Raw genomic sequence first — 24583 nt, forward strand, 5'->3', positions numbered from 1 at the left:
ACAACAAGGTGAAAAGGACTCATTTAATGTAATTTCTTTTTGTTTCCCTTCCACGAGAGGAAGAATATTATTCCCACACACACGCACACAACCAAACGGCGTGTAAAAAGTTTGAGGATGCCAACGACACATGGCGTTCCCAAGTGGTCACCCACCTAAGTACTAACCATGCCCGATGTTGCTTAACTTCGGTGATCGGACGAGAACCGGTGTTTTCAACATGGTATGGTCGTTGACAAGTATGCTCCTGCTATGTTCGCAACATAAACGCCGTCGAAGGAGGCTGGACGGAGCTAAAAATAGAATATTCTCACAATGTTCAGTTCTTCCAACAACAAGGTGAAAAGGACTCATCGAATGAAATTTCTTTTTGTTTCCCTTCCACGAGAGGAAGAATATTATTCCCACACACACGCATACAATCAAACGGCGTGTAAAAAAAGTTTGAGGATGCCAACGACACATGGCGTTCCCAAGTGGTCACCCACCTAAGTACTAACCATGCCCGATGTTGCTTAACTTCGGTGATCGGACGAGAACCGGTGTTTTCAACATGGTATGGTCGTTGACAAGTATGCTCCTGCTATGTTCGCAACATAAGCGCCGTCGAAGGAGGCTGGACGGAGCTAAAAATAGAATATTCTCACAATGTTCAGTTCTTCCAACAACAAGGTGAAAAGGACTCATCGAATGAAATTTCTTTTTGTTTCCCTTCCACGAGAGGAAGAATATTATTCCCACACACACGCACACAACCAAACGGCGTGTAAAAAAAGTTTGAGGATGCCAACGACACATGGCGTTCCCAAGTGGTCACCCACCTAAGTACTAACCATGCCCGATGTTGCTTAACTTCGGTGATCGGACGAGAACCGGTGTTTTCAACATGGTATGGTCGTTGACAAGTATGCTCCTGCTATGTCCGCAACATAAGCGCCGTCGAAGGAGGCTGGACGGAGCTAAAAATAGAACATTCTCACAATGGCCAGTTCTTCCAACAAGGTGAAAAGGACTCATTGAATGTAATTTCTTTTTGTTTCCCTTCCACGAGAGGAACAAAATTATTCCAACACACACGCACACAACCAAACGGCGTGTAAAAAGTTTGAGGATGCCAACGACACATGGCGTTCCCAAGTGGTCACCCACCTAAGTACTAACCATGCCCGATGTTGCTTAACTTCGGTGATCGGACGAGAACCGGTGTTTTCAACATGGTATGGTCGTTGACAAGTATGCTCCTGCTATGTCCGCAACATAAGCGCCATCGAAGGAGGCTGCCAGGAGCTAAAAATAGAACATTCTCACAATGTTCAGTTCTTCCAACAACAAGGTGAAAAGGACTCATTGAATGTAATTTCTTTTTGTTTCCCTTCCACGAGAGGAACAATATTATTCCCACACACACGCACACAACCAAACGGCGTGTAAAAAGTTTGAGGATGCCAACGACACATGGCGTTCCCAAGTGGTCACCCACCTAAGTACTAACCATGCCCGATGTTGCTTAACTTCGGTGATCGGACGAGAACCGGTGTTTTCAACATGGTATGGTCGTTGACAAGTATGCTCCTGCTATGTTCGCAACATAAGCGCCGTCGAAGGAGGCTGCCAGGAGCTAAAAATAGAACATTCTCACAATGTTCAGTTCTTCCAACAACAAGGTGAAAAGGACTCATTGAATGTAATTTCTTTTTGTTTCCCTTCCACGAGAGGAACAATATTATTCCCACACACACGCATACAATCAAACGGCGTGTAAAAAAAGTTTGAGGATGCCAACGACACATGGCGTTCCCAAGTGGTCACCCACCTAAGTACTAACCATGCCCGATGTTGCTTAACTTCGGTGATCGGACGAGAACCGGTGTTTTCAACATGGTATGGTCGTTGACAAGTATGCTCCTGCTATGTTCGCAACATAAGCGCCGTCGAAGGAGGCTGGACGGAGCTAAAAATAGAACATTCTCACAATGTTCAGTTCTTCCAACAACAAGGTGAAAAGGACTCATTGAATGTAATTTCTTTTTGTTTCCCTTCCACGAGAGGAACAATATTATTCCAACACACACGCACACAACCAAACGGCGTGTAAAAAGTTTGAGGATGCCAACGACACATGGCGTTCCCAAGTGGTCACCCACCTAAGTACTAACCATGCCCGATGTTGCTTAACTTCGGTGATCGGACGAGAACCGGTGTTTTCAACATGGTATGGTCGTTGACAAGTATGCTCCTGCTATGTCCGCAACATAAGCGCCGTCGAAGGAGGCTGCCAGGAGCTAAAAATAGAACATTCTCACAATGTTCAGTTCTTCCAACAACAAGGTGAAAAGGACTCATTGAATGTAATTTCTTTTTGTTTCCCTTCCACGAGAGGAAGAATATTATTCCCACACACACGCACACAACCAAACGGCGTGTAAAAAGTTTGAGGATGCCAACGACACATGGCGTTCCCAAGTGGTCACCCACCTAAGTACTAACCATGCCCGATGTTGCTTAACTTCGGTGATCGGACGAGAACCGGTGTTTTCAACATGGTATGGTCGTTGACAAGTATGCTCCTGCTATGTTCGCAACATAAACGCCGTCGAAGGAGGCTGGACGGAGCTAAAAATAGAATATTCTCACAATGTTCAGTTCTTCCAACAACAAGGTGAAAAGGACTCATCGAATGAAATTTCTTTTTGTTTCCCTTCCACGAGAGGAAGAATATTATTCCCACACACACGCATACAATCAAACGGCGTGTAAAAAAAGTTTGAGGATGCCAACGACACATGGCGTTCCCAAGTGGTCACCCACCTAAGTACTAACCATGCCCGATGTTGCTTAACTTCGGTGATCGGACGAGAACCGGTGTTTTCAACATGGTATGGTCGTTGACAAGTATGCTCCTGCTATGTCCGCAACATAAGCGCCGTCGAAGGAGGCTGGACGGAGCTAAAAATAGAACATTCTCACAATGTTCAGTTCTTCCAACAACAAGGTGAAAAGGACTCATTGAATGTAATTTCTTTTTGTTTCCCTTCCACGAGAGGAACAATATTATTCCCACACACACGCATTCAACCAAACGGCGTGTAAAAAGTTTGAGGATGCCAACGACACATGGCGTTCCCAAGTGGTCACCCACCTAAGTACTAACCATGCCCGATGTTGCTTAACTTCGGTGATCGGACGAGAACCGGTGTTTTCAACATGGTATGGTCGTTGACAAGTATGCTCCTGCTATGTTCGCAACATAAACGCCGTCGAAGGAGGCTGGACGGAGCTAAAAATAGAATATTCTCACAATGTTCAGTTCTTCCAACAACAAGGTGAAAAGGACTCATCGAATGAAATTTCTTTTTGTTTCCCTTCCACGAGAGGAACAATATTATTCCCACACACACGCATACAATCAAACGGCGTGTAAAAAAAGTTTGAGGATGCCAACGACACATGGCGTTCCCAAGTGGTCACCCACCTAAGTACTAACCATGCCCGATGTTGCTTAACTTCGGTGATCGGACGAGAACCGGTGTTTTCAACATGGTATGGTCGTTGACAAGTATGCTCCTGCTATGTTCGCAACATAAACGCCGTCGAAGGAGGCTGGACGGAGCTAAAAATAGAATATTCTCACAATGTTCAGTTCTTCCAACAACAAGGTGAAAAGGACTCATCGAATGAAATTTCTTTTTGTTTCCCTTCCACGAGAGGAAGAATATTATTCCCACACACACGCACACAACCAAACGGCGTGTAAAAAAAGTTTGAGGATGCCAACGACACATGGCGTTCCCAAGTGGTCACCCACCTAAGTACTAACCATGCCCGATGTTGCTTAACTTCGGTGATCGGACGAGAACCGGTGTTTTCAACATGGTATGGTCGTTGACAAGTATGCTCCTGCTATGTCCGCAACATAAGCGCCGTCGAAGGAGGCTGGACGGAGCTAAAAATAGAACATTCTCACAATGGCCAGTTCTTCCAACAAGGTGAAAAGGACTCATTGAATGTAATTTCTTTTTGTTTCCCTTCCACGAGAGGAACAAAATTATTCCAACACACACGCACACAACCAAACGGCGTGTAAAAAGTTTGAGGATGCCAACGACACATGGCGTTCCCAAGTGGTCACCCACCTAAGTACTAACCATGCCCGATGTTGCTTAACTTCGGTGATCGGACGAGAACCGGTGTTTTCAACATGGTATGGTCGTTGACAAGTATGCTCCTGCTATGTCCGCAACATAAGCGCCGTCGAAGGAGGCTGCCAGGAGCTAAAAATAGAACATTCTCACAATGTTCAGTTCTTCCAACAACAAGGTGAAAAGGACTCATTGAATGTAATTTCTTTTTGTTTCCCTTCCACGAGAGGAAGAATATTATTCCCACACACACGCACACAACCAAACGGCGTGTAAAAAGTTTGAGGATGCCAACGACACATGGCGTTCCCAAGTGGTCACCCACCTAAGTACTAACCATGCCCGATGTTGCTTAACTTCGGTGATCGGACGAGAACCGGTGTTTTCAACATGGTATGGTCGTTGACAAGTATGCTCCTGCTATGTTCGCAACATAAACGCCGTCGAAGGAGGCTGGACGGAGCTAAAAATAGAATATTCTCACAATGTTCAGTTCTTCCAACAACAAGGTGAAAAGGACTCATCGAATGAAATTTCTTTTTGTTTCCCTTCCACGAGAGGAAGAATATTATTCCCACACACACGCATACAATCAAACGGCGTGTAAAAAAAGTTTGAGGATGCCAACGACACATGGCGTTCCCAAGTGGTCACCCACCTAAGTACTAACCATGCCCGATGTTGCTTAACTTCGGTGATCGGACGAGAACCGGTGTTTTCAACATGGTATGGTCGTTGACAAGTATGCTCCTGCTATGTCCGCAACATAAGCGCCGTCGAAGGAGGCTGGACGGAGCTAAAAATAGAACATTCTCACAATGTTCAGTTCTTCCAACAACAAGGTGAAAAGGACTCATTGAATGTAATTTCTTTTTGTTTCCCTTCCACGAGAGGAACAATATTATTCCCACACACACGCATTCAACCAAACGGCGTGTAAAAAGTTTGAGGATGCCAACGACACATGGCGTTCCCAAGTGGTCACCCACCTAAGTACTAACCATGCCCGATGTTGCTTAACTTCGGTGATCGGACGAGAACCGGTGTTTTCAACATGGTATGGTCGTTGACAAGTATGCTCCTGCTATGTTCGCAACATAAGCGCCGTCGAAGGAGGCTGGACGGAGCTGAAAATAGAACATTCTCACAATGTTCAGTTCTTCCAACAACAAGGTGAAAAGGACTCATTGAATGTAATTTCTTTTTGTTTCCCTTCCACGAGAGGAACAATATTATTCCCACACACACGCACACAACCAAACGGCGTGTAAAAAGTTTGAGGATGCCAACGACACATGGCGTTCCCAAGTGGTCACCCACCTAAGTACTAACCATGCCCGATGTTGCTTAACTTCGGTGATCGGACGAGAACCAGTGTTTTCAACATGGTATGGTCGTTGACAAGTATGCTCCTGCTATGTCCGCAACATAAGCGCCGTCGAAGGAGGCTGGACGGAGCTAAAAATAGAACATTCTCACAATGGCCATTTCTTCCAACAACAAGGTGAAAAGGACTCATTTAATGAAATTTCTTTTTGTTTCCCTTCCACGAGAGGAAGAATATTATTCCCACACACACGCATACAACCAAACGGCGTGTAAAAAGTTTGAGGATGCCAACGACACATGGCGTTCCCAAGTGGTCACCCACCTAAGTACTAACCATGCCCGATGTTGCTTAACTTCGGTGATCGGACGAGAACCGGTGTTTTCAACATGGTATGGTCGTTGACAAGTATGCTCCTGCTATGTCCGCAACATAAGCGTCGTCGAAGGAGGCTGGACGGAGCTAAAAATAGAACATTCTCACAATGGCCATTTCTTCCAACAACAAGGTGAAAAGGACTCATTGAATGTAATTTCTTTTTGTTTCCCTTCCACGAGAGGAACAATATTATTCCCACACACACGCACACAACCAAACGGTGTGTAAAAAGTTTGAGGATGCCAACGACACATGGCGTTCCCAAGTGGTCACCCACCTAAGTACTAACCATGCCCGATGTTGCTTAACTTCGGTGATCGGACGAGAACCGGTGTTTTCAACATGGTATGGTCGTTGACAAGTATGCTCCTGCTATGTTCGCAACATAAACGCCGTCGAAGGAGGCTGAACGGAGCTAAAAATAGAATATTCTCACAATGTTCAGTTCTTCCAACAACAAGGTGAAAAGGACTCATTTAATGAAATTACTTTTTGTTTCCCTTCCACGAGAGGAAGAATATTATTCCCACACACACGCACACAACCAAACGGCGTGTAAAAAGTTTGAGGATGCCAACGACACATGGCGTTCCCAAGTGGTCACCCACCTAAGTACTAACCATGCCCGATGTTGCTTAACTTCGGTGATCGGACGAGAACCGGTGTTTTCAACATGGTATGGTCGTTGACAAGTATGCTCCTGCTATGTCCGCAACATAAGCGCCGTCGAAGGAGGCTGCCAGGAGCTAAAAATAGAACATTCTCACAATGTTCAGTTCTTCCAACAACAAGGCAAAAAGGACTTATCGAATGAAATTACTTTTTGTTTCCCGTCCACGTGAGGAAGAATATTATTCCCACACACACGCACACAACCAAACGGTGTGTAAAAAGTTTGAGGATGCCAACGACACATGGCGTTCCCAAGTGGTCACCCACCTAAGTACTAACCATGCCCGATGTTGCTTAACTTCGGTGATCGGACGAGAACCGGTGTTTTCAACATGGTATGGTCGTTGACAAGTATGCTCCTGCTATGTCCGCAACATAAGCGTCGTCGAAGGAGGCTGGACGGAGCTAAAAATAGAACATTCTCACAATGGCCATTTCTTCCAACAACAAGGTGAAAAGGACTCATTGAATGTAATTTCTTTTTGTTTCCCTTCCACGAGAGGAACAATATTATTCCCACACACACGCACACAACCAAACGGTGTGTAAAAAGTTTGAGGATGCCAACGACACATGGCGTTCCCAAGTGGTCACCCACCTAAGTACTAACCATGCCCGATGTTGCTTAACTTCGGTGATCGGACGAGAACCGGTGTTTTCAACATGGTATGGTCGTTGACAAGTATGCTCCTGCTATGTTCGCAACATAAACGCCGTCGAAGGAGGCTGGACGGAGCTAAAAATAGAATATTCTCACAATGTTCAGTTCTTCCAACAACAAGGTGAAAAGGACTCATCGAATGAAATTTCTTTTTGTTTCCCTTCCACGAGAGGAAGAATATTATTCCCACACACACGCACACAACCAAACGGCGTGTAAAAAAAGTTTGAGGATGCCAACGACACATGGCGTTCCCAAGTGGTCACCCACCTAAGTACTAACCATGCCCGATGTTGCTTAACTTCGGTGATCGGACGAGAACCGGTGTTTTCAACATGGTATGGTCGTTGACAAGTATGCTCCTGCTATGTCCGCAACATAAGCGCCGTCGAAGGAGGCTGGACGGAGCTAAAAATAGAACATTCTCACAATGGCCAGTTCTTCCAACAACAAGGCAAAAAGGACTTATCGAATGAAATTACTTTTTGTTTCCCTTCCACGAGAGGAAGAATATTATTCCCACACACACGCATTCAAACAAACGGTGTGTAAAAAAGTTTGAGCATGCCAACGACACATGGCGTTCCCAAGTGGTCACCCACCTAAGTACTAACCATGCCCGATGTTGCTTAACTTCGGTGATCGGACGAGAACCGGTGTTTTCAACATGGTATGGTCGTTGACAAGTATGCTCCTGCTATGTCCGCAACATAAGCGCCGTCGAAGGAGGCTGCCAGGAGCTAAAAATAGAACATTCTCACAATGTTCAGTTCTTCCAACAACAAGGTGAAAAGGACTCATTGAATGTAATTTCTTTTTGTTTCCCTTCCACGAGAGGAAGAATATTATTCCCACACACACGCATTCAACCAAACGGCGTGTAAAAAGTTTGAGGATGCCAACGACACATGGCGTTCCCAAGTGGTCACCCACCTAAGTACTAACCATGCCCGATGTTGCTTAACTTCGGTGATCGGACGAGAACCGGTGTTTTCAACATGGTATGGTCGTTGACAAGTATGCTCCTGCTATGTTCGCAACATAAGCGCCGTCGAAGGAGGCTGGACGGAGCTAAAAATAGAACATTCTCACAATGTTCAGTTCTTCCAACAACAAGGTGAAAAGGACTCATTGAATGTAATTTCTTTTTGTTTCCCTTCCACGAGAGGAACAATATTATTCCCACACACACGCACACAACCAAACGGCGTGTAAAAAGTTTGAGGATGCCAACGACACATGGCGTTCCCAAGTGGTCACCCACCTAAGTACTAACCATGCCCGATGTTGCTTAACTTCGGTGATCGGACGAGAACCGGTGTTTTCAACATGGTATGGTCGTTGACAAGTATGCTCCTGCTATGTTCGCAACATAAACGCCGTCGAAGGAGGCTGGACGGAGCTAAAAATAGAATATTCTCACAATGTTCAGTTCTTCCAACAACAAGGTGAAAAGGACTCATCGAATGAAATTTCTTTTTGTTTCCCTTCCACGAGAGGAAGAATATTATTCCCACACACACGCATACAATCAAACGGCGTGTAAAAAAAGTTTGAGGATGCCAACGACACATGGCGTTCCCAAGTGGTCACCCACCTAAGTACTAACCATGCCCGATGTTGCTTAACTTCGGTGATCGGACGAGAACCGGTGTTTTCAACATGGTATGGTCGTTGACAAGTATGCTCCTGCTATGTCCGCAACATAAGCGCCGTCGAAGGAGGCTGGACGGAGCTAAAAATAGAACATTCTCACAATGGCCATTTCTTCCAACAACAAGGTGAAAAGGACTCATTTAATGAAATTTCTTTTTGTTTCCCTTCCACGAGAGGAACAATATTATTCCCACACACACGCACACAACCAAACGGCGTGTAAAAAGTTTGAGGATGCCAACGACACATGGCGTTCCCAAGTGGTCACCCACCTAAGTACTAACCATGCCCGATGTTGCTTAACTTCGGTGATCGGACGAGAACCGGTGTTTTCAACATGGTATGGTCGTTGACAAGTATGCTCCTGCTATGTCCGCAACATAAGCGTCGTCGAAGGAGGCTGGACGGAGCTAAAAATAGAACATTCTCACAATGGCCATTTCTTCCAACAACAAGGTGAAAAGGACTCATCGATTGAAATTACTTTTTGTTTCCCTTCCACGAGAGGAACAATATTATTCCCACACACACGCACACAACCAAACGGTGTGTAAAAAGTTTGAGGATGCCAACGACACATGGCGTTCCCAAGTGGTCACCCACCTAAGTACTAACCATGCCCGATGTTGCTTAACTTCGGTGATCGGACGAGAACCGGTGTTTTCAACATGGTATGGTCGTTGACAAGTATGCTCCTGCTATGTTCGCAACATAAACGCCGTCGAAGGAGGCTGGACGGAGCTAAAAATAGAATATTCTCACAATGTTCAGTTCTTCCAACAACAAGGTGAAAAGGACTCATCGAATGAAATTTCTTTTTGTTTCCCTTCCACGAGAGGAAGAATATTATTCCCACACACACGCATACAATCAAACGGCGTGTAAAAAAAGTTTGAGGATGCCAACGACACATGGCGTTCCCAAGTGGTCACCCACCTAAGTACTAACCATGCCCGATGTTGCTTAACTTCGGTGATCGGACGAGAACCGGTGTTTTCAACATGGTATGGTCGTTGACAAGTATGCTCCTGCTATGTCCGCAACATAAGCGCCGTCGAAGGAGGCTGGACGGAGCTAAAAATAGAACATTCTCACAATGGCCATTTCTTCCAACAACAAGGTGAAAAGGACTCATTGAATGTAATTTCTTTTTGTTTCCCTTCCACGAGAGGAAGAATATTATTCCCACACACACGCATTCAACCAAACGGCGTGTAAAAAGTTTGAGGATGCCAACGACACATGGCGTTCCCAAGTGGTCACCCACCTAAGTACTAACCATGCCCGATGTTGCTTAACTTCGGTGATCGGACGAGAACCGGTGTTTTCAACATGGTATGGTCGTTGACAAGTATGCTCCTGCTATGTCCGCAACATAAGCGTCGTCGAAGGAGGCTGGACGGAGCTAAAAATAGAACATTCTCACAATGTTCAGTTCTTCCAACAACAAGGTGAAAAGGACTCATTTAATGAAATTACTTTTTGTTTCCCTTCCACGAGAGGAAGAATATTATTCCCACACACATGCACACAACCAAACGGCGTGTAAAAAGTTTGAGGATGCCAACGACACATGGCGTTCCCAAGTGGTCACCCACCTAAGTACTAACCATGCCCGATGTTGCTTAACTTCGGTGATCGGACGAGAACCGGTGTTTTCAACATGGTATGGTCGTTGACAAGTATGCTCCTGCTATGTCCGCAACATAAGCGCCGTCGAAGGAGGCTGCCAGGAGCTAAAAATAGAATATTCTCACAATGTTCAGTTCTTCCAACAACAAGGTGAAAAGGACACATCGAATGAAATTACTTTTTGTTTCCCTTCCACGAGAGGAAGAATATTATTCCCACACACACGCACACAACCAAACGGTGTGTAAAAAGTTTGAGGATGCCAACGACACATGGCGTTCCCAAGTGGTCACCCACCTAAGTACTAACCATGCCCGATGTTGCTTAACTTCGGTGATCGGACGAGAACCGGTGTTTTCAACATGGTATGGTCGTTGACAAGTATGCTCCTGCTATGTCCGCAACATAAGCGTCGTCGAAGGAGGCTACCAGGAGCTAAAAATAGAACATTCTCACAATGGCCATTTCTTCCAACAACAAGGTGAAAAGGACTCATTGAATGTAATTTCTTTTTGTTTCCCTTCCACGAGAGGAACAATATTATTCCCACACACACGCACACAACCAAACGGCGTGTAAAAAGTTTGAGGATGCCAACGACACATGGCGTTCCCAAGTGGTCACCCACCTAAGTACTAACCATGCCCGATGTTGCTTAACTTCGGTGATCGGACGAGAACCGGTGTTTTCAACATGGTATGGTCGTTGACAAGTATGCTCCTGCTATGTCCGCAACATAAGCGCCGTCGAAGGAGGCTGCCAGGAGCTAAAAATAGAACATTCTCACAATGTTCAGTTCTTCCAACAACAAGGCAAAAAGGACTTATCGAATGAAATTACTTTTTGTTTCCCTTCCACGTGAGGAAGAATATTATTCCCACACACACGCACACAACCAAACGGTGTGTAAAAAGTTTGAGGATGCCAACGACACATGGCGTTCCCAAGTGGTCACCCACCTAAGCTAACCATGCCCGATGTTGCTTAACTTCGGTGATCGGACGAGAACCGGTGTTTTCAACATGGTATGGTCGTTGACAAGTATGCTCCTGCTATGTCCGCAACATAAGCGTCGTCGAAGGAGGCTGGACGGAGCTAAAAATAGAACATTCTCACAATGGCCATTTCTTCCAACAACAAGGTGAAAAGGACTCATTGAATGTAATTTCTTTTTGTTTCCCTTCCACGAGAGGAACAATATTATTCCCACACACACGCACACAACCAAACGGCGTGTAAAAAAAGTTTGAGGATGCCAACGACACATGGCGTTCCCAAGTGGTCACCCACCTAAGTACTAACCATGCCCGATGTTGCTTAACTTCGGTGATCGGACGAGAACCGGTGTTTTCAACATGGTATGGTCGTTGACAAGTATGCTCCTGCTATGTTCGCAACATAAACGCCGTCGAAGGAGGCTGAACGGAGCTAAAAATAGAATATTCTCACAATGTTCAGTTCTTCCAACAACAAGGTGAAAAGGACTCATCGAATGAAATTTCTTTTTGTTTCCCTTCCACGAGAGGAAGAATATTATTCCCACACACACGCACACAACCAAACGGCGTGTAAAAAAAGTTTGAGGATGCCAACGACACATGGCGTTCCCAAGTGGTCACCCACCTAAGTACTAACCATGCCCGATGTTGCTTAACTTCGGTGATCGGACGAGAACCGGTGTTTTCAACATGGTATGGTCGTTGACAAGTATGCTCCTGCTATGTCCGCAACATAAGCGCCGTCGAAGGAGGCTGGACGGAGCTAAAAATAGAACATTCTCACAATGGCCAGTTCTTCCAACAAGGTGAAAAGGACTCATTGAATGTAATTTCTTTTTGTTTCCCTTCCACGAGAGGAACAAAATTATTCCAACACACACGCACACAACCAAACGGCGTGTAAAAAGTTTGAGGATGCCAACGACACATGGCGTTCCCAAGTGGTCACCCACCTAAGTACTAACCATGCCCGATGTTGCTTAACTTCGGTGATCGGACGAGAACCGGTGTTTTCAACATGGTATGGTCGTTGACAAGTATGCACCTGCTATGTCCGCAACATAAGCGCCGTCGAAGGAGGCTGGACGGAGCTAAAAATAGAACATTCTCACAATGTTCAGTTCTTCCAACAACAAGGTGAAAAGGACTCATTGAATGTAATTTCTTTTTGTTTCCCTTCCAAGAGAGGAACAATATTATTCCCACACACACGCACACAACCAAACGGCGTGTAAAAAGTTTGAGGATGCCAACGACACATGGCGTTCCCAAGTGGTCACCCACCTAAGTACTAACCATGCCCGATGTTGCTTAACTTCGGTGATCGGACGAGAACCGGTGTTTTCAACATGGTATGGTCGTTGACAAGTATGCTCCTGCTATGTTCGCAACATAAGCGCCGTCGAAGGAGGCTGGACGGAGCTAAAAATAGAACATTCTCACAATGTTCAGTTCTTCCAACAACAAGGTGAAAAGGACTCATTGAATGTAATTTCTTTTTGTTTCCCTTCCACGAGAGGAACAATATTATTCCCACACACACGCACACAACCAAACGGCGTGTAAAAAGTTTGAGGATGCCAACGACACATGGCGTTCCCAAGTGGTCACCCACCTAAGTACTAACCATGCCCGATGTTGCTTAACTTCGGTGATCGGACGAGAACCGGTGTTTTCAACATGGTATGGTCGTTGACAAGTATGCTCCTGCTATGTCCGCAACATAAGCGCCGTCGAAGGAGGCTGGACGGAGCTAAAAATAGAACATTCTCACAATGTTCAGTTCTTCCAACAACAAGGTGAAAAGGACTCATTGAATGTAATTTCTTTTTGTTTCCCTTCCACGAGAGGAACAATATTATTCCCACACACACGCACACAACCAAACGGCGTGTAAAAAGTTTGAGGATGCCAACGACACATGGCGTTCCCAAGTGGTCACCCACCTAAGTACTAACCATGCCCGATGTTGCTTAACTTCGGTGATCGGACGAGAACCGGTGTTTTCAACATGGTATGGTCGTTGACAAGTATGCTCCTGCTATGTCCGCAACATAAGCGCCGTCGAAGGAGGCTGCCAGGAGCTAAAAATAGAACATTCTCACAATGTTCAGTTCTTCCAACAACAAGGTGAAAAGGACTCATTTAATGTAATTTCTTTTTGTTTCCCTTCCACGAGAGGAAGAATATTATTCCCACACACACGCACACAACCAAACGGCGTGTAAAAAGTTTGAGGATGCCAACGACACATGGCGTTCCCAAGTGGTCACCCACCTAAGTACTAACCATGCCCGATGTTGCTTAACTTCGGTGATCGGACGAGAACCGGTGTTTTCAACATGGTATGGTCGTTGACAAGTATGCTCCTGCTATGTCCGCAACATAAGCGCCGTCGAAGGAGGCTGGACGGAGCTAAAAATAGAACATTCTCACAATGGCCAGTTCTTCCAACAAGGTGAAAAGGACTCATTGAATGTAATTTCTTTTTGTTTCCCTTCCACGAGAGGAACAAAATTATTCCAACACACACGCACACAACCAAACGGCGTGTAAAAAGTTTGAGGATGCCAACGACACATGGCGTTCCCAAGTGGTCACCCACCTAAGTACTAACCATGCCCGATGTTGCTTAACTTCGGTGATCGGACGAGAACCGGTGTTTTCAACATGGTATGGTCGTTGACAAGTATGCTCCTGCTATGTCCGCAACATAAGCGCCGTCGAAGGAGGCTGGACGGAGCTAAAAATAGAACATTCTCACAATGTTCAGTTCTTCCAACAACAAGGTGAAAAGGACTCATTGAATGTAATTTCTTTTTGTTTCCCTTCCACGAGAGGAACAATATTATTCCCACACACACGCACACAACCAAACGGCGTGTAAAAAGTTTGAGGATGCCAACGACACATGGCGTTCCCAAGTGGTCACCCACCTAAGTACTAACCATGCCCGATGTTGCTTAACTTCGGTGATCGGACGAGAACCGGTGTTTTCAACATGGTATGGTCGTTGACAAGTATGCTCCTGCTATGTTCGCAACATAAACGCCGTCGAAGGAGGCTGGACGGAGCTAAAAATAGAATATTCTCACAATGTTCAGTTCTTCCAACAACAAGGTGAAAAGGACTCATCGAATGAAATTTCTTTTTGTTTCCCTTCCACGAGAGGAAGAATATTATTCCCACACACACGCATACAATCAAACGGCGTGTAAAAAAAGTTTGAGGATGCCAACGACACATGGCGTTCCCAAGTGGTCACCCACCTAAGTACTAACCATGCCCGATGTTGCTTAACTTCGGTGATCGGACGAGAACCGGTGTTTTCAACATGGTATGGTCGTTGACAAGTATGCTCCTGCTATGTCCGCAACATAAGCGCCGTCGAAGGAGGCTGGACGGAGCTAAAAATAGAACATTCTCACAATGGCCAGTTCTTCCAACAAGGTGAAAAGGACTCATTGAATGTAATTTCTTTTTGTTTCCCTTCCACGAGAGGAACAAAATTATTCCAACACACACGCACACAACCAAACGGCGTGTAAAAAGTTTGAGGATGCCAACGACACATGGCGTTCCCAAGTGGTCACCCACCTAAGTACTAACCATGCCCGATGTTGCTTAACTTCGGTGATCGGACGAGAACCGGTGTTTTCAACATGGTATGGTCGTTGACAAGTATGCTCCTGCTATGTCCGCAACATAAGCGCCGTCGAAGGAGGCTGCCAGGAGCTAAAAATAGAATATTCTCACAATGTTCAGTTCTTCCAACAACAAGGTGAAAAGGACTCATCGAATGAAATTTCTTTTTGTTTCCCTTCCACGAGAGGAAGAATATTATTCCCACACACACGCACACAACCAAACGGCGTGTAAAAAAAGTTTGAGGATGCCAACGACACATGGCGTTCCCAAGTGGTCACCCACCTAAGTACTAACCATGCCCGATGTTGCTTAACTTCGGTGATCGGACGAGAACCGGTGTTTTCAACATGGTATGGTCGTTGACAAGTATGCTCCTGCTATGTCCGCAACATAAGCGCCGTCGAAGGAGGCTGGACGGAGCTAAAAATAGAACATTCTCACAATGGCCAGTTCTTCCAACAAGGTGAAAAGGACTCATTGAATGTAATTTCTTTTTGTTTCCCTTCCACGAGAGGAAGAATATTATTCCCACACACACGCACACAACCAAACGGCGTGTAAAAAGTTTGAGGATGCCAACGACACATGGCGTTCCCAAGTGGTCACCCACCTAAGTACTAACCATGCCCGATGTTGCTTAACTTCGGTGATCGGACGAGAACCGGTGTTTTCAACATGGTATGGTCGTTGACAAGTATGCTCCTGCTATGTCCGCAACATAAGCGCCGTCGAAGGAGGCTGCCAGGAGCTAAAAATAGAACATTCTCACAATGTTCAGTTCTTCCAACAACAAGGTGAAAAGGACTCATTTAATGTAATTTCTTTTTGTTTCCCTTCCACGAGAGGAACAATATTATTCCCACACACACGCACACAACCAAACGGCGTGTAAAAAGTTTGAGGATGCCAACGACACATGGCGTTCCCAAGTGGTCACCCACCTAAGTACTAACCATGCCCGATGTTGCTTAACTTCGGTGATCGGACGAGAACCGGTGTTTTCAACATGGTATGGTCGTTGACAAGTATGCTCCTGCTATGTTCGCAACATAAGCGCCGTCGAAGGAGGCTGGACGGAGCTAAAAATAGAACATTCTCACAATGTTCAGTTCTTCCAACAACAAGGTGAAAAGGACTCATTGAATGTAATTTCTTTTTGTTTCCCTTCCACGAGAGGAACAATATTATTCCCACACACACGCACACAACCAAACGGCGTGTAAAAAGTTTGAGGATGCCAACGACACATGGCGTTCCCAAGTGGTCACCCACCTAAGTACTAACCATGCCCGATGTTGCTTAACTTCGGTGATCGGACGAGAACCGGTGTTTTCAACATGGTATGGTCGTTGACAAGTATGCTCCTGCTATGTCCGCAACATAAGCGCCGTCGAAGGAGGCTGGACGGAGCTAAAAATAGAACATTCTCACAATGTTCAGTTCTTCCAACAACAAGGTGAAAAGGACTCATTGAATGTAATTTCTTTTTGTTTCCCTTCCACGAGAGGAACAATATTATTCCCACACACACGCACACAACCAAACGGCGTGTAAAAAGTTTGAGGATGCCAACGACACATGGCGTTCCCAAGTGGTCACCCACCTAAGTACTAACCATGCCCGATGTTGCTTAACTTCGGTGATCGGACGAGAACCGGTGTTTTCAACATGGTATGGTCGTTGACAAGTATGCTCCTGCTATGTTCGCAACATAAGCGCCGTCGAAGGAGGCTGGACGGAGCTAAAAATAGAACATTCTCACAATGTTCAGTTCTTCCAACAACAAGGTGAAAAGGACTCATTGAATGTAATTTCTTTTTGTTTCCCTTCCACGAGAGGAACAATATTATTCCAACACACACGCACACAACCAAACGGCGTGTAAAAAGTTTGAGGATGCCAACGACACATGGCGTTCCCAAGTGGTCACCCACCTAAGTACTAACCATGCCCGATGTTGCTTAACTTCGGTGATCGGACGAGAACCGGTGTTTTCAACATGGTATGGTCGTTGACAAGTATGCTCCTGCTATGTCCGCAACATAAGCGCCGTCGAAGGAGGCTGCCAGGAGCTAAAAATAGAACATTCTCACAATGTTCAGTTCTTCCAACAACAAGGTGAAAAGGACTCATTGAATGTAATTTCTTTTTGTTTCCCTTCCACGAGAGGAAGAATATTATTCCCACACACACGCACACAACCAAACGGCGTGTAAAAAGTTTGAGGATGCCAACGACACATGGCGTTCCCAAGTGGTCACCCACCTAAGTACTAACCATGCCCGATGTTGCTTAACTTCGGTGATCGGACGAGAACCGGTGTTTTCAACATGGTATGGTCGTTGACAAGTATGCTCCTGCTATGTTCGCAACATAAACGCCGTCGAAGGAGGCTGGACGGAGCTAAAAATAGAATATTCTCACAATGTTCAGTTCTTCCAACAACAAGGTGAAAAGGACTCATCGAATGAAATTTCTTTTTGTTTCCCTTCCACGAGAGGAAGAATATTATTCCCACACACACGCATACAATCAAACGGCGTGTAAAAAAAGTTTGAGGATGCCAACGACACATGGCGTTCCCAAGTGGTCACCCACCTAAGTACTAACCATGCCCGATGTTGCTTAACTTCGGTGATCGGACGAGAACCGGTGTTTTCAACATGGTATGGTCGTTGACAAGTATGCTCCTGCTATGTCCGCAACATAAGCGCCGTCGAAGGAGGCTGGACGGAGCTAAAAATAGAACATTCTCACAATGTTCAGTTCTTCCAACAACAAGGTGAAAAGGACTCATTGAATGTAATTTCTTTTTGTTTCCCTTCCACGAGAGGAACAATATTATTCCCACACACACGCATTCAACCAAACGGCGTGTAAAAAGTTTGAGGATGCCAACGACACATGGCGTTCCCAAGTGGTCACCCACCTAAGTACTAACCATGCCCGATGTTGCTTAACTTCGGTGATCGGACGAGAACCGGTGTTTTCAACATGGTATGGTCGTTGACAAGTATGCTCCTGCTATGTTCGCAACATAAACGCCGTCGAAGGAGGCTGGACGGAGCTAAAAATAGAATATTCTCACAATGTTCAGTTCTTCCAACAACAAGGTGAAAAGGACTCATCGAATGAAATTTCTTTTTGTTTCCCTTCCACGAGAGGAACAATATTATTCCCACACACACGCATACAATCAAACGGCGTGTAAAAAAAGTTTGAGGATGGCAACGACACATGGCGTTCCCAAGTGGTCACCCACCTAAGTACTAACCATGCCCGATGTTGCTTAACTTCGGTGATCGGACGAGAACCGGTGTTTTCAACATGGTATGGTCGTTGACAAGTATGCTCCTGCTATGTTCGCAACATAAACGCCGTCGAAGGAGGCTGGACGGAGCTAAAAATAGAATATTCTCACAATGTTCAGTTCTTCCAACAACAAGGTGAAAAGGACTCATCGAATGAAATTTCTTTTTGTTTCCCTTCCACGAGAGGAAGAATATTATTCCCACACACACGCACACAACCAAACGGCGTGTAAAAAAAGTTTGAGGATGCCAACGACACATGGCGTTCCCAAGTGGTCACCCACCTAAGTACTAACCATGCCCGATGTTGCTTAACTTCGGTGATCGGACGAGAACCGGTGTTTTCAACATGGTATGGTCGTTGACAAGTATGCTCCTGCTATGTCCGCAACATAAGCGCCGTCGAAGGAGGCTGGACGGAGCTAAAAATAGAACATTCTCACAATGGCCAGTTCTTCCAACAAGGTGAAAAGGACTCATTGAATGTAATTTCTTTTTGTTTCCCTTCCACGAGAGGAACAAAATTATTCCAACACACACGCACACAACCAAACGGCGTGTAAAAAGTTTGAGGATGCCAACGACACATGGCGTTCCCAAGTGGTCACCCACCTAAGTACTAACCATGCCCGATGTTGCTTAACTTCGGTGATCGGACGAGAACCGGTGTTTTCAACATGGTATGGTCGTTGACAAGTATGCTCCTGCTATGTCCGCAACATAAGCGCCGTCGAAGGAGGCTGCCAGGAGCTAAAAATAGAACATTCTCACAATGTTCAGTTCTTCCAACAACGAGGTGAAAAGGACTCATTGAATGTAATTTCTTTTTGTTTCCCTTCCACGAGAGGAAGAATATTATTCCCACACACACGCATTCAACCAAACGGCGTGTAAAAAGTTTGAGGATGCCAACGACACATGGCGTTCCCAAGTGGTCACCCACCTAAGTACTAACCATGCCCGATGTTGCTTAACTTCGGTGATCGGACGAGAACCGGTGTTTTCAACATGGTATGGTCGTTGACAAGTATGCTCCTGCTATGTCCGCAACATAAGCGCCGTCGAAGGAGGCTGGACGGAGCTAAAAATAGAACATTCTCACAATGGCCAGTTCTTCCAACAAGGTGAAAAGGACTCATTGAATGTAATTTCTTTTTGTTTCCCTTCCACGAGAGGAACAAAATTATTCCAACACACACGCACACAACCAAACGGCGTGTAAAAAGTTTGAGGATGCCAACGACACATGGCGTTCCCAAGTGGTCACCCACCTAAGTACTAACCATGCCCGATGTTGCTTAACTTCGGTGATCGGACGAGAACCGGTGTTTTCAACATGGTATGGTCGTTGACAAGTATGCTCCTGCTATGTCCGCAACATAAGCGCCGTCGAAGGAGGCTGCCAGGAGCTAAAAATAGAACATTCTCACAATGTTCAGTTCTTCCAACAACAAGGTGAAAAGGACTCATTGAATGTAATTTCTTTTTGTTTCCCTTCCACGAGAGGAAGAATATTATTCCCACACACACGCACACAACCAAACGGCGTGTAAAAAGTTTGAGGATGCCAACGACACATGGCGTTCCCAAGTGGTCACCCACCTAAGTACTAACCATGCCCGATGTTGCTTAACTTCGGTGATCGGACGAGAACCGGTGTTTTCAACATGGTATGGTCGTTGACAAGTATGCTCCTGCTATGTTCGCAACATAAACGCCGTCGAAGGAGGCTGGACGGAGCTAAAAATAGAACATTCTCACAATGTTCAGTTCTTCCAACAACAAGGTGAAAAGGACTCATTGAATGTAATTTCTTTTTGTTTCCCTTCCACGAGAGGAACAATATTATTCCCACACACACGCACACAACCAAACGGCGTGTAAAAAGTTTGAGGATGCCAACGACACATGGCGTTCCCAAGTGGTCACCCACCTAAGTACTAACCATGCCCGATGTTGCTTAACTTCGGTGATCGGACGAGAACCAGTGTTTTCAACATGGTATGGTCGTTGACAAGTATGCTCCTGCTATGTCCGCAACATAAGCGCCGTCGAAGGAGGCTGGACGGAGCTAAAAATAGAACATTCTCACAATGGCCATTTCTTCCAACAACAAGGTGAAAAGGACTCATTTAATGAAATTTCTTTTTGTTTCCCTTCCACGAGAGGAAGAATATTATTCCCACACACACGCATACAACCAAACGGCGTGTAAAAAGTTTGAGGATGCCAACGACACATGGCGTTCCCAAGTGGTCACCCACCTAAGTACTAACCATGCCCGATGTTGCTTAACTTCGGTGATCGGACGAGAACCGGTGTTTTCAACATGGTATGGTCGTTGACAAGTATGCTCCTGCTATGTCCGCAACATAAGCGCCGTCGAAGGAGGCTGGACGGAGCTAAAAATAGAACATTCTCACAATGGCCAGTTCTTCCAACAACAAGGTGAAAAAGACTCATTGAATGAAATTACTTTTTGTTTCCCTTCCACGAGAGGAAGAATATTATTCCCACACACACGCACACAACCAAACGGCGTGTAAAAAGTTTGAGGATGCCAACGACACATGGCGTTCCCAAGTGGTCACCCACCTAAGTACTAACCATGCCCGATGTTGCTTAACTTCGGTGATCGGACGAGAACCGGTGTTTTCAACATGGTATGGTCGTTGACAAGTATGCTCCTGCTATGTCCGCAACATAAGCGCCGTCGAAGGAGGCTGCCAGGAGCTAAAAATAGAACATTCTCACAATGTTCAGTTCTTCCAACAACAAGGCAAAAAGGACTTATCGAATGAAATTACTTTTTGTTTCCCTTCCACGTGAGGAAGAATATTATTCCCACACACACGCACACAACCAAACGGTGTGTAAAAAGTTTGAGGATGCCAACGACACATGGCGTTCCCAAGTGGTCACCCACCTAAGTACTAACCATGCCCGATGTTGCTTAACTTCGGTGATCGGACGAGAACCGGTGTTTTCAACATGGTATGGTCGTTGACAAGTATGCTCCTGCTATGTTCGCAACATAAGCGCCGTCGAAGGAGGCTGGACGGAGCTAAAAATAGAACATTCTCACAATGGCCAGTTCTTCCAACAACAAGGTGAAAAGGACACATCGAATGAAATTACTTTTTGTTTCCCTTCCACGAGAGGAAGAATATTATTCCCACACACACGCATTCAACCAAACGGCGTGTAAAAAGTTTGAGGATGCCAACGACACATGGCGTTCCCAAGTGGTCACCCACCTAAGTACTAACCATGCCCGATGTTGCTTAACTTCGGTGATCGGACGAGAACCGGTGTTTTCAACATGGTATGGTCGTTGACAAGTATGCTCCTGCTATGTCCGCAACATAAGCGCCGTCGAAGGAGGCTACCAGGAGCTAAAAATAGAACATTCTCACAATGGCCAGTTCTTCCAACAACAAGGTGAAAAGGACACATCGATTGAAATTACTTTTTGTTTCCCTTCCTCGAGAGGAACAATATTATTCCCACACACACGCACACAACCAAACGGCGTGTAAAAAGTTTGAGGATGCCAACGACACATGGCGTTCCCAAGTGGTCACCCACCTAAGTACTAACCATGCCCGATGTTGCTTAACTTCGGTGATCGGACGAGAACCGGTGTTTTCAACATGGTATGGTCGTTGACAAGTATGCTCCTGCTATGTCCGCAACATAAGCGCCGTCGAAGGAGGCTGGACGGAGCTAAAAATAGAACATTCTCACAATGGCCAGTTCTTCCAACAACAAGGTGAAAAAGACTCATTGAATGAAATTACTTTTTGTTTCCCTTCCACGAGAGGAAGAATATTATTCCCACACACACGCACACAACCAAACGGCGTGTAAAAAGTTTGAGGATGCCAACGACACATGGCGTTCCCAAGTGGTCACCCACCTAAGTACTAACCATGCCCGATGTTGCTTAACTTCGGTGATCGGACGAGAACCGGTGTTTTCAACATGGTATGGTCGTTGACAAGTATGCTCCTGCTATGTCCGCAACATAAGCGCCGTCGAAGGAGGCTGCCAGGAGCTAAAAATAGAACATTCTCACAATGTTCAGTTCTTCCAACAACAAGGCAAAAAGGACTTATCGAATGAAATTACTTTTTGTTTCCCTTCCACGTGAGGAAGAATATTATTCCCACACACACGCACACAACCAAACGGTGTGTAAAAAGTTTGAGGATGCCAACGACACATGGCGTTCCCAAGTGGTCACCCACCTAAGTACTAACCATGCCCGATGTTGCTTAACTTCGGTGATCGGACGAGAACCGGTGTTTTCAACATGGTATGGTCGTTGACAAGTATGCTCCTGCTATGTCCGCAACATAAGCGCCGTCGAAGGAGGCTGGACGGAGCTAAAAATAGAACATTCTCACAATGGCCAGTTCTTCCAACAACAAGGTGAAAAGGACACATCGAATGAAATTTCTTTTTGTTTCCCTTCCACGAGAGGAAGAATATTATTCCCACACACACGCATTCAACCAAACGGCGTGTAAAAAGTTTGAAGATGCCAACGACACATGGCGTTCCCAAGTGGTCACCCACCTAAGTACTAGCCATGCCCGATGTTGCTTAACTTCGGTGATCGGACGAGAACCGGTGTTTTCAACATGGTATGGTCGTTGACAAGTATGCTCCTGCTATGTCCGCAACATAAGCGCCGTCGAAGGAGGCTGGACGGAGCTAAAAATAGAACATTCTCACAATGGCCAGTTCTTCCAACAACAAGGTGAAAAAGACTCATTGAATGAAATTACTTTTTGTTTCCCTTCCACGAGAGGAAGAATATTATTCCCACACACACGCACACAACCAAACGGCGTGTAAAAAGTTTGAGGATGCCAACGACACATGGCGTTCCCAAGTGGTCACCCACCTAAGTACTAACCATGCCCGATGTTGCTTAACTTCGGTGATCGGACGAGAACCGGTGTTTTCAACATGGTATGGTCGTTGACAAGTATGCTCCTGCTATGTCCGCAACATAAGCGCCGTCGAAGGAGGCTGCCAGGAGCTAAAAATAGAACATTCTCACAATGTTCAGTTCTTCCAACAACAAGGCAAAAAGGACTTATCGAATGAAATTACTTTTTGTTTCCCTTCCACGTGAGGAAGAATATTATTCCCACACACACGCACACAACCAAACGGTGTGTAAAAAGTTTGAGGATGCCAACGACACATGGCGTTCCCAAGTGGTCACCCACCTAAGTACTAACCATGCCCGATGTTGCTTAACTTCGGTGATCGGACGAGAACCGGTGTTTTCAACATGGTATGGTCGTTGACAAGTATGCTCCTGCTATGTCCGCAACATAAGCGCCGTCGAAGGAGGCTGGACGGAGCTAAAAATAGAACATTCTCACAATGGCCAGTTCTTCCAACAACAAGGTGAAAAGGACACATCGAATGAAATTTCTTTTTGTTTCCCTTCCACGAGAGGAAGAATATTATTCCCACACACACGCATTCAACCAAACGGCGTGTAAAAAGTTTGAAGATGCCAACGACACATGGCGTTCCCAAGTGGTCACCCACCTAAGTACTAACCATGCCCGATGTTGCTTAACTTCGGTGATCGGACGAGAACCGGTGTTTTCAACATGGTATGGTCGTTGACAAGTATGCTCCTGCTATGTTCGCAACATAAGCGCCGTCGAAGGAGGCTGGACGGAGCTAAAAATAGAACATTCTCACAATGGCCAGTTCTTCCAACAACAAGGTGAAAAAGACTCATTTAATGAAATTTCTTTTTGTTTCCCTTCCACGAGAGGAACAATATTATTCCCACACACACGCACACAACCAAACGGCGTGTAAAAAGTTTGAGGATGCCAACGACACATGGCGTTCCCAAGTGGTCACCCACCTAAGTACTAACCATGCCCGATGTTGCTTAACTTCGGTGATCGGACGAGAACCGGTGTTTTCAACATGGTATGGTCGTTGACAAGTATGCTCCTGCTATGTCCGCAACATAAGCGTCGTCGAAGGAGGCTGGACGGAGCTAAAAATAGAACATTCTCACAATGTTCAGTTCTTCCAACAACAAGGTGAAAAGGACTCATTGAATGTAATTTCTTTTTGTTTCCCTTCCACGAGAGGAACAATATTATTCCCACACA

The 24583-nt window shown here is 45.5% G+C and overlaps 74 non-coding genes across 74 annotated transcripts; all 74 read right to left on the reverse strand.

The window, feature by feature from the left end:
• Window positions 1–118: 118 nt before the first annotated feature.
• LOC131283678 (5S ribosomal RNA) lies at window positions 119–237 on the reverse strand. Its single transcript, XR_009189142.1, has one exon. It is a non-coding gene; the product is annotated as a 5S ribosomal RNA (ribosomal RNA).
• A 214-nt stretch (window positions 238–451) lies between these two features.
• On the reverse strand, window positions 452–570 carry LOC131283679 (5S ribosomal RNA). The gene has a single exon (XR_009189143.1). It is a non-coding gene; the product is annotated as a 5S ribosomal RNA (ribosomal RNA).
• A 214-nt stretch (window positions 571–784) lies between these two features.
• LOC131283680 (5S ribosomal RNA) lies at window positions 785–903 on the reverse strand. The gene has a single exon (XR_009189144.1). It is a non-coding gene; the product is annotated as a 5S ribosomal RNA (ribosomal RNA).
• Window positions 904–1112: 209 nt separating this feature from the next.
• Window positions 1113–1231, reverse strand: LOC131283681 (5S ribosomal RNA). The gene has a single exon (XR_009189145.1). It is a non-coding gene; the product is annotated as a 5S ribosomal RNA (ribosomal RNA).
• Window positions 1232–1443: 212 nt separating this feature from the next.
• On the reverse strand, window positions 1444–1562 carry LOC131283683 (5S ribosomal RNA). Its single transcript, XR_009189147.1, has one exon. It is a non-coding gene; the product is annotated as a 5S ribosomal RNA (ribosomal RNA).
• A 214-nt stretch (window positions 1563–1776) lies between these two features.
• Window positions 1777–1895, reverse strand: LOC131283684 (5S ribosomal RNA). The gene has a single exon (XR_009189148.1). It is a non-coding gene; the product is annotated as a 5S ribosomal RNA (ribosomal RNA).
• Window positions 1896–2107: 212 nt separating this feature from the next.
• LOC131283686 (5S ribosomal RNA) lies at window positions 2108–2226 on the reverse strand. The gene has a single exon (XR_009189149.1). It is a non-coding gene; the product is annotated as a 5S ribosomal RNA (ribosomal RNA).
• Window positions 2227–2438: 212 nt separating this feature from the next.
• LOC131283687 (5S ribosomal RNA) lies at window positions 2439–2557 on the reverse strand. Its single transcript, XR_009189150.1, has one exon. It is a non-coding gene; the product is annotated as a 5S ribosomal RNA (ribosomal RNA).
• Window positions 2558–2771: 214 nt separating this feature from the next.
• Window positions 2772–2890, reverse strand: LOC131283688 (5S ribosomal RNA). Its single transcript, XR_009189151.1, has one exon. It is a non-coding gene; the product is annotated as a 5S ribosomal RNA (ribosomal RNA).
• A 212-nt stretch (window positions 2891–3102) lies between these two features.
• LOC131283689 (5S ribosomal RNA) lies at window positions 3103–3221 on the reverse strand. Its single transcript, XR_009189152.1, has one exon. It is a non-coding gene; the product is annotated as a 5S ribosomal RNA (ribosomal RNA).
• Window positions 3222–3435: 214 nt separating this feature from the next.
• Window positions 3436–3554, reverse strand: LOC131283690 (5S ribosomal RNA). The gene has a single exon (XR_009189153.1). It is a non-coding gene; the product is annotated as a 5S ribosomal RNA (ribosomal RNA).
• A 214-nt stretch (window positions 3555–3768) lies between these two features.
• On the reverse strand, window positions 3769–3887 carry LOC131283691 (5S ribosomal RNA). Its single transcript, XR_009189154.1, has one exon. It is a non-coding gene; the product is annotated as a 5S ribosomal RNA (ribosomal RNA).
• A 209-nt stretch (window positions 3888–4096) lies between these two features.
• On the reverse strand, window positions 4097–4215 carry LOC131283692 (5S ribosomal RNA). The gene has a single exon (XR_009189155.1). It is a non-coding gene; the product is annotated as a 5S ribosomal RNA (ribosomal RNA).
• A 212-nt stretch (window positions 4216–4427) lies between these two features.
• On the reverse strand, window positions 4428–4546 carry LOC131283693 (5S ribosomal RNA). The gene has a single exon (XR_009189156.1). It is a non-coding gene; the product is annotated as a 5S ribosomal RNA (ribosomal RNA).
• A 214-nt stretch (window positions 4547–4760) lies between these two features.
• On the reverse strand, window positions 4761–4879 carry LOC131283695 (5S ribosomal RNA). The gene has a single exon (XR_009189158.1). It is a non-coding gene; the product is annotated as a 5S ribosomal RNA (ribosomal RNA).
• Window positions 4880–5091: 212 nt separating this feature from the next.
• On the reverse strand, window positions 5092–5210 carry LOC131283696 (5S ribosomal RNA). Its single transcript, XR_009189159.1, has one exon. It is a non-coding gene; the product is annotated as a 5S ribosomal RNA (ribosomal RNA).
• A 212-nt stretch (window positions 5211–5422) lies between these two features.
• LOC131283200 (5S ribosomal RNA) lies at window positions 5423–5541 on the reverse strand. Its single transcript, XR_009188694.1, has one exon. It is a non-coding gene; the product is annotated as a 5S ribosomal RNA (ribosomal RNA).
• Window positions 5542–5753: 212 nt separating this feature from the next.
• Window positions 5754–5872, reverse strand: LOC131283697 (5S ribosomal RNA). Its single transcript, XR_009189160.1, has one exon. It is a non-coding gene; the product is annotated as a 5S ribosomal RNA (ribosomal RNA).
• A 212-nt stretch (window positions 5873–6084) lies between these two features.
• On the reverse strand, window positions 6085–6203 carry LOC131283698 (5S ribosomal RNA). The gene has a single exon (XR_009189161.1). It is a non-coding gene; the product is annotated as a 5S ribosomal RNA (ribosomal RNA).
• Window positions 6204–6415: 212 nt separating this feature from the next.
• Window positions 6416–6534, reverse strand: LOC131283699 (5S ribosomal RNA). Its single transcript, XR_009189162.1, has one exon. It is a non-coding gene; the product is annotated as a 5S ribosomal RNA (ribosomal RNA).
• Window positions 6535–6746: 212 nt separating this feature from the next.
• LOC131283700 (5S ribosomal RNA) lies at window positions 6747–6865 on the reverse strand. The gene has a single exon (XR_009189163.1). It is a non-coding gene; the product is annotated as a 5S ribosomal RNA (ribosomal RNA).
• A 212-nt stretch (window positions 6866–7077) lies between these two features.
• LOC131283702 (5S ribosomal RNA) lies at window positions 7078–7196 on the reverse strand. The gene has a single exon (XR_009189164.1). It is a non-coding gene; the product is annotated as a 5S ribosomal RNA (ribosomal RNA).
• A 214-nt stretch (window positions 7197–7410) lies between these two features.
• Window positions 7411–7529, reverse strand: LOC131283703 (5S ribosomal RNA). Its single transcript, XR_009189165.1, has one exon. It is a non-coding gene; the product is annotated as a 5S ribosomal RNA (ribosomal RNA).
• Window positions 7530–7742: 213 nt separating this feature from the next.
• LOC131283704 (5S ribosomal RNA) lies at window positions 7743–7861 on the reverse strand. Its single transcript, XR_009189166.1, has one exon. It is a non-coding gene; the product is annotated as a 5S ribosomal RNA (ribosomal RNA).
• Window positions 7862–8073: 212 nt separating this feature from the next.
• Window positions 8074–8192, reverse strand: LOC131283705 (5S ribosomal RNA). The gene has a single exon (XR_009189167.1). It is a non-coding gene; the product is annotated as a 5S ribosomal RNA (ribosomal RNA).
• Window positions 8193–8404: 212 nt separating this feature from the next.
• Window positions 8405–8523, reverse strand: LOC131283708 (5S ribosomal RNA). Its single transcript, XR_009189169.1, has one exon. It is a non-coding gene; the product is annotated as a 5S ribosomal RNA (ribosomal RNA).
• A 214-nt stretch (window positions 8524–8737) lies between these two features.
• LOC131283709 (5S ribosomal RNA) lies at window positions 8738–8856 on the reverse strand. The gene has a single exon (XR_009189170.1). It is a non-coding gene; the product is annotated as a 5S ribosomal RNA (ribosomal RNA).
• A 212-nt stretch (window positions 8857–9068) lies between these two features.
• Window positions 9069–9187, reverse strand: LOC131283710 (5S ribosomal RNA). Its single transcript, XR_009189171.1, has one exon. It is a non-coding gene; the product is annotated as a 5S ribosomal RNA (ribosomal RNA).
• Window positions 9188–9399: 212 nt separating this feature from the next.
• Window positions 9400–9518, reverse strand: LOC131283711 (5S ribosomal RNA). Its single transcript, XR_009189172.1, has one exon. It is a non-coding gene; the product is annotated as a 5S ribosomal RNA (ribosomal RNA).
• Window positions 9519–9732: 214 nt separating this feature from the next.
• LOC131283712 (5S ribosomal RNA) lies at window positions 9733–9851 on the reverse strand. The gene has a single exon (XR_009189173.1). It is a non-coding gene; the product is annotated as a 5S ribosomal RNA (ribosomal RNA).
• Window positions 9852–10063: 212 nt separating this feature from the next.
• Window positions 10064–10182, reverse strand: LOC131283713 (5S ribosomal RNA). Its single transcript, XR_009189174.1, has one exon. It is a non-coding gene; the product is annotated as a 5S ribosomal RNA (ribosomal RNA).
• A 212-nt stretch (window positions 10183–10394) lies between these two features.
• On the reverse strand, window positions 10395–10513 carry LOC131283714 (5S ribosomal RNA). The gene has a single exon (XR_009189175.1). It is a non-coding gene; the product is annotated as a 5S ribosomal RNA (ribosomal RNA).
• A 212-nt stretch (window positions 10514–10725) lies between these two features.
• Window positions 10726–10844, reverse strand: LOC131283715 (5S ribosomal RNA). Its single transcript, XR_009189176.1, has one exon. It is a non-coding gene; the product is annotated as a 5S ribosomal RNA (ribosomal RNA).
• A 212-nt stretch (window positions 10845–11056) lies between these two features.
• On the reverse strand, window positions 11057–11175 carry LOC131283716 (5S ribosomal RNA). The gene has a single exon (XR_009189177.1). It is a non-coding gene; the product is annotated as a 5S ribosomal RNA (ribosomal RNA).
• A 212-nt stretch (window positions 11176–11387) lies between these two features.
• On the reverse strand, window positions 11388–11504 carry LOC131283257 (5S ribosomal RNA). Its single transcript, XR_009188748.1, has one exon. It is a non-coding gene; the product is annotated as a 5S ribosomal RNA (ribosomal RNA).
• Window positions 11505–11718: 214 nt separating this feature from the next.
• On the reverse strand, window positions 11719–11837 carry LOC131283717 (5S ribosomal RNA). The gene has a single exon (XR_009189178.1). It is a non-coding gene; the product is annotated as a 5S ribosomal RNA (ribosomal RNA).
• Window positions 11838–12051: 214 nt separating this feature from the next.
• On the reverse strand, window positions 12052–12170 carry LOC131283720 (5S ribosomal RNA). The gene has a single exon (XR_009189180.1). It is a non-coding gene; the product is annotated as a 5S ribosomal RNA (ribosomal RNA).
• A 209-nt stretch (window positions 12171–12379) lies between these two features.
• LOC131283721 (5S ribosomal RNA) lies at window positions 12380–12498 on the reverse strand. The gene has a single exon (XR_009189181.1). It is a non-coding gene; the product is annotated as a 5S ribosomal RNA (ribosomal RNA).
• Window positions 12499–12710: 212 nt separating this feature from the next.
• Window positions 12711–12829, reverse strand: LOC131283722 (5S ribosomal RNA). The gene has a single exon (XR_009189182.1). It is a non-coding gene; the product is annotated as a 5S ribosomal RNA (ribosomal RNA).
• A 212-nt stretch (window positions 12830–13041) lies between these two features.
• Window positions 13042–13160, reverse strand: LOC131283723 (5S ribosomal RNA). The gene has a single exon (XR_009189183.1). It is a non-coding gene; the product is annotated as a 5S ribosomal RNA (ribosomal RNA).
• Window positions 13161–13372: 212 nt separating this feature from the next.
• LOC131283724 (5S ribosomal RNA) lies at window positions 13373–13491 on the reverse strand. The gene has a single exon (XR_009189184.1). It is a non-coding gene; the product is annotated as a 5S ribosomal RNA (ribosomal RNA).
• Window positions 13492–13703: 212 nt separating this feature from the next.
• LOC131283725 (5S ribosomal RNA) lies at window positions 13704–13822 on the reverse strand. Its single transcript, XR_009189185.1, has one exon. It is a non-coding gene; the product is annotated as a 5S ribosomal RNA (ribosomal RNA).
• Window positions 13823–14031: 209 nt separating this feature from the next.
• LOC131283726 (5S ribosomal RNA) lies at window positions 14032–14150 on the reverse strand. The gene has a single exon (XR_009189186.1). It is a non-coding gene; the product is annotated as a 5S ribosomal RNA (ribosomal RNA).
• A 212-nt stretch (window positions 14151–14362) lies between these two features.
• On the reverse strand, window positions 14363–14481 carry LOC131283727 (5S ribosomal RNA). Its single transcript, XR_009189187.1, has one exon. It is a non-coding gene; the product is annotated as a 5S ribosomal RNA (ribosomal RNA).
• Window positions 14482–14695: 214 nt separating this feature from the next.
• On the reverse strand, window positions 14696–14814 carry LOC131283728 (5S ribosomal RNA). The gene has a single exon (XR_009189188.1). It is a non-coding gene; the product is annotated as a 5S ribosomal RNA (ribosomal RNA).
• Window positions 14815–15023: 209 nt separating this feature from the next.
• LOC131283729 (5S ribosomal RNA) lies at window positions 15024–15142 on the reverse strand. The gene has a single exon (XR_009189189.1). It is a non-coding gene; the product is annotated as a 5S ribosomal RNA (ribosomal RNA).
• Window positions 15143–15356: 214 nt separating this feature from the next.
• LOC131283731 (5S ribosomal RNA) lies at window positions 15357–15475 on the reverse strand. The gene has a single exon (XR_009189191.1). It is a non-coding gene; the product is annotated as a 5S ribosomal RNA (ribosomal RNA).
• A 209-nt stretch (window positions 15476–15684) lies between these two features.
• Window positions 15685–15803, reverse strand: LOC131283732 (5S ribosomal RNA). Its single transcript, XR_009189192.1, has one exon. It is a non-coding gene; the product is annotated as a 5S ribosomal RNA (ribosomal RNA).
• A 212-nt stretch (window positions 15804–16015) lies between these two features.
• On the reverse strand, window positions 16016–16134 carry LOC131283733 (5S ribosomal RNA). The gene has a single exon (XR_009189193.1). It is a non-coding gene; the product is annotated as a 5S ribosomal RNA (ribosomal RNA).
• Window positions 16135–16346: 212 nt separating this feature from the next.
• LOC131283735 (5S ribosomal RNA) lies at window positions 16347–16465 on the reverse strand. Its single transcript, XR_009189194.1, has one exon. It is a non-coding gene; the product is annotated as a 5S ribosomal RNA (ribosomal RNA).
• A 212-nt stretch (window positions 16466–16677) lies between these two features.
• Window positions 16678–16796, reverse strand: LOC131283736 (5S ribosomal RNA). Its single transcript, XR_009189195.1, has one exon. It is a non-coding gene; the product is annotated as a 5S ribosomal RNA (ribosomal RNA).
• Window positions 16797–17008: 212 nt separating this feature from the next.
• On the reverse strand, window positions 17009–17127 carry LOC131283738 (5S ribosomal RNA). The gene has a single exon (XR_009189197.1). It is a non-coding gene; the product is annotated as a 5S ribosomal RNA (ribosomal RNA).
• Window positions 17128–17339: 212 nt separating this feature from the next.
• Window positions 17340–17458, reverse strand: LOC131283739 (5S ribosomal RNA). Its single transcript, XR_009189198.1, has one exon. It is a non-coding gene; the product is annotated as a 5S ribosomal RNA (ribosomal RNA).
• A 214-nt stretch (window positions 17459–17672) lies between these two features.
• On the reverse strand, window positions 17673–17791 carry LOC131283740 (5S ribosomal RNA). The gene has a single exon (XR_009189199.1). It is a non-coding gene; the product is annotated as a 5S ribosomal RNA (ribosomal RNA).
• Window positions 17792–18003: 212 nt separating this feature from the next.
• On the reverse strand, window positions 18004–18122 carry LOC131283741 (5S ribosomal RNA). Its single transcript, XR_009189200.1, has one exon. It is a non-coding gene; the product is annotated as a 5S ribosomal RNA (ribosomal RNA).
• A 214-nt stretch (window positions 18123–18336) lies between these two features.
• Window positions 18337–18455, reverse strand: LOC131283195 (5S ribosomal RNA). The gene has a single exon (XR_009188689.1). It is a non-coding gene; the product is annotated as a 5S ribosomal RNA (ribosomal RNA).
• A 214-nt stretch (window positions 18456–18669) lies between these two features.
• LOC131283742 (5S ribosomal RNA) lies at window positions 18670–18788 on the reverse strand. Its single transcript, XR_009189201.1, has one exon. It is a non-coding gene; the product is annotated as a 5S ribosomal RNA (ribosomal RNA).
• A 209-nt stretch (window positions 18789–18997) lies between these two features.
• Window positions 18998–19116, reverse strand: LOC131283744 (5S ribosomal RNA). Its single transcript, XR_009189203.1, has one exon. It is a non-coding gene; the product is annotated as a 5S ribosomal RNA (ribosomal RNA).
• A 212-nt stretch (window positions 19117–19328) lies between these two features.
• Window positions 19329–19447, reverse strand: LOC131283745 (5S ribosomal RNA). The gene has a single exon (XR_009189204.1). It is a non-coding gene; the product is annotated as a 5S ribosomal RNA (ribosomal RNA).
• Window positions 19448–19656: 209 nt separating this feature from the next.
• Window positions 19657–19775, reverse strand: LOC131283746 (5S ribosomal RNA). Its single transcript, XR_009189205.1, has one exon. It is a non-coding gene; the product is annotated as a 5S ribosomal RNA (ribosomal RNA).
• Window positions 19776–19987: 212 nt separating this feature from the next.
• Window positions 19988–20106, reverse strand: LOC131283747 (5S ribosomal RNA). The gene has a single exon (XR_009189206.1). It is a non-coding gene; the product is annotated as a 5S ribosomal RNA (ribosomal RNA).
• A 212-nt stretch (window positions 20107–20318) lies between these two features.
• LOC131283201 (5S ribosomal RNA) lies at window positions 20319–20437 on the reverse strand. The gene has a single exon (XR_009188695.1). It is a non-coding gene; the product is annotated as a 5S ribosomal RNA (ribosomal RNA).
• A 212-nt stretch (window positions 20438–20649) lies between these two features.
• On the reverse strand, window positions 20650–20768 carry LOC131283748 (5S ribosomal RNA). The gene has a single exon (XR_009189207.1). It is a non-coding gene; the product is annotated as a 5S ribosomal RNA (ribosomal RNA).
• A 212-nt stretch (window positions 20769–20980) lies between these two features.
• Window positions 20981–21099, reverse strand: LOC131283749 (5S ribosomal RNA). Its single transcript, XR_009189208.1, has one exon. It is a non-coding gene; the product is annotated as a 5S ribosomal RNA (ribosomal RNA).
• Window positions 21100–21311: 212 nt separating this feature from the next.
• LOC131283750 (5S ribosomal RNA) lies at window positions 21312–21430 on the reverse strand. Its single transcript, XR_009189209.1, has one exon. It is a non-coding gene; the product is annotated as a 5S ribosomal RNA (ribosomal RNA).
• Window positions 21431–21642: 212 nt separating this feature from the next.
• Window positions 21643–21761, reverse strand: LOC131283751 (5S ribosomal RNA). Its single transcript, XR_009189210.1, has one exon. It is a non-coding gene; the product is annotated as a 5S ribosomal RNA (ribosomal RNA).
• A 212-nt stretch (window positions 21762–21973) lies between these two features.
• LOC131283752 (5S ribosomal RNA) lies at window positions 21974–22092 on the reverse strand. Its single transcript, XR_009189211.1, has one exon. It is a non-coding gene; the product is annotated as a 5S ribosomal RNA (ribosomal RNA).
• A 212-nt stretch (window positions 22093–22304) lies between these two features.
• LOC131283753 (5S ribosomal RNA) lies at window positions 22305–22423 on the reverse strand. The gene has a single exon (XR_009189212.1). It is a non-coding gene; the product is annotated as a 5S ribosomal RNA (ribosomal RNA).
• Window positions 22424–22635: 212 nt separating this feature from the next.
• On the reverse strand, window positions 22636–22754 carry LOC131283755 (5S ribosomal RNA). The gene has a single exon (XR_009189214.1). It is a non-coding gene; the product is annotated as a 5S ribosomal RNA (ribosomal RNA).
• Window positions 22755–22966: 212 nt separating this feature from the next.
• Window positions 22967–23085, reverse strand: LOC131283188 (5S ribosomal RNA). The gene has a single exon (XR_009188683.1). It is a non-coding gene; the product is annotated as a 5S ribosomal RNA (ribosomal RNA).
• Window positions 23086–23297: 212 nt separating this feature from the next.
• LOC131283756 (5S ribosomal RNA) lies at window positions 23298–23416 on the reverse strand. Its single transcript, XR_009189215.1, has one exon. It is a non-coding gene; the product is annotated as a 5S ribosomal RNA (ribosomal RNA).
• Window positions 23417–23628: 212 nt separating this feature from the next.
• Window positions 23629–23747, reverse strand: LOC131283757 (5S ribosomal RNA). The gene has a single exon (XR_009189216.1). It is a non-coding gene; the product is annotated as a 5S ribosomal RNA (ribosomal RNA).
• A 212-nt stretch (window positions 23748–23959) lies between these two features.
• LOC131283758 (5S ribosomal RNA) lies at window positions 23960–24078 on the reverse strand. Its single transcript, XR_009189217.1, has one exon. It is a non-coding gene; the product is annotated as a 5S ribosomal RNA (ribosomal RNA).
• A 212-nt stretch (window positions 24079–24290) lies between these two features.
• On the reverse strand, window positions 24291–24409 carry LOC131283759 (5S ribosomal RNA). The gene has a single exon (XR_009189218.1). It is a non-coding gene; the product is annotated as a 5S ribosomal RNA (ribosomal RNA).
• Window positions 24410–24583: the final 174 nt, after the last annotated feature.

The sequence above is a fragment of the Anopheles ziemanni genome, chromosome 2, assembly GCF_943734765.1.
Source record: "Anopheles ziemanni chromosome 2, idAnoZiCoDA_A2_x.2, whole genome shotgun sequence".
In the NCBI taxonomy this organism is placed as follows: Eukaryota; Metazoa; Arthropoda; class Insecta; order Diptera; family Culicidae; genus Anopheles; species Anopheles ziemanni.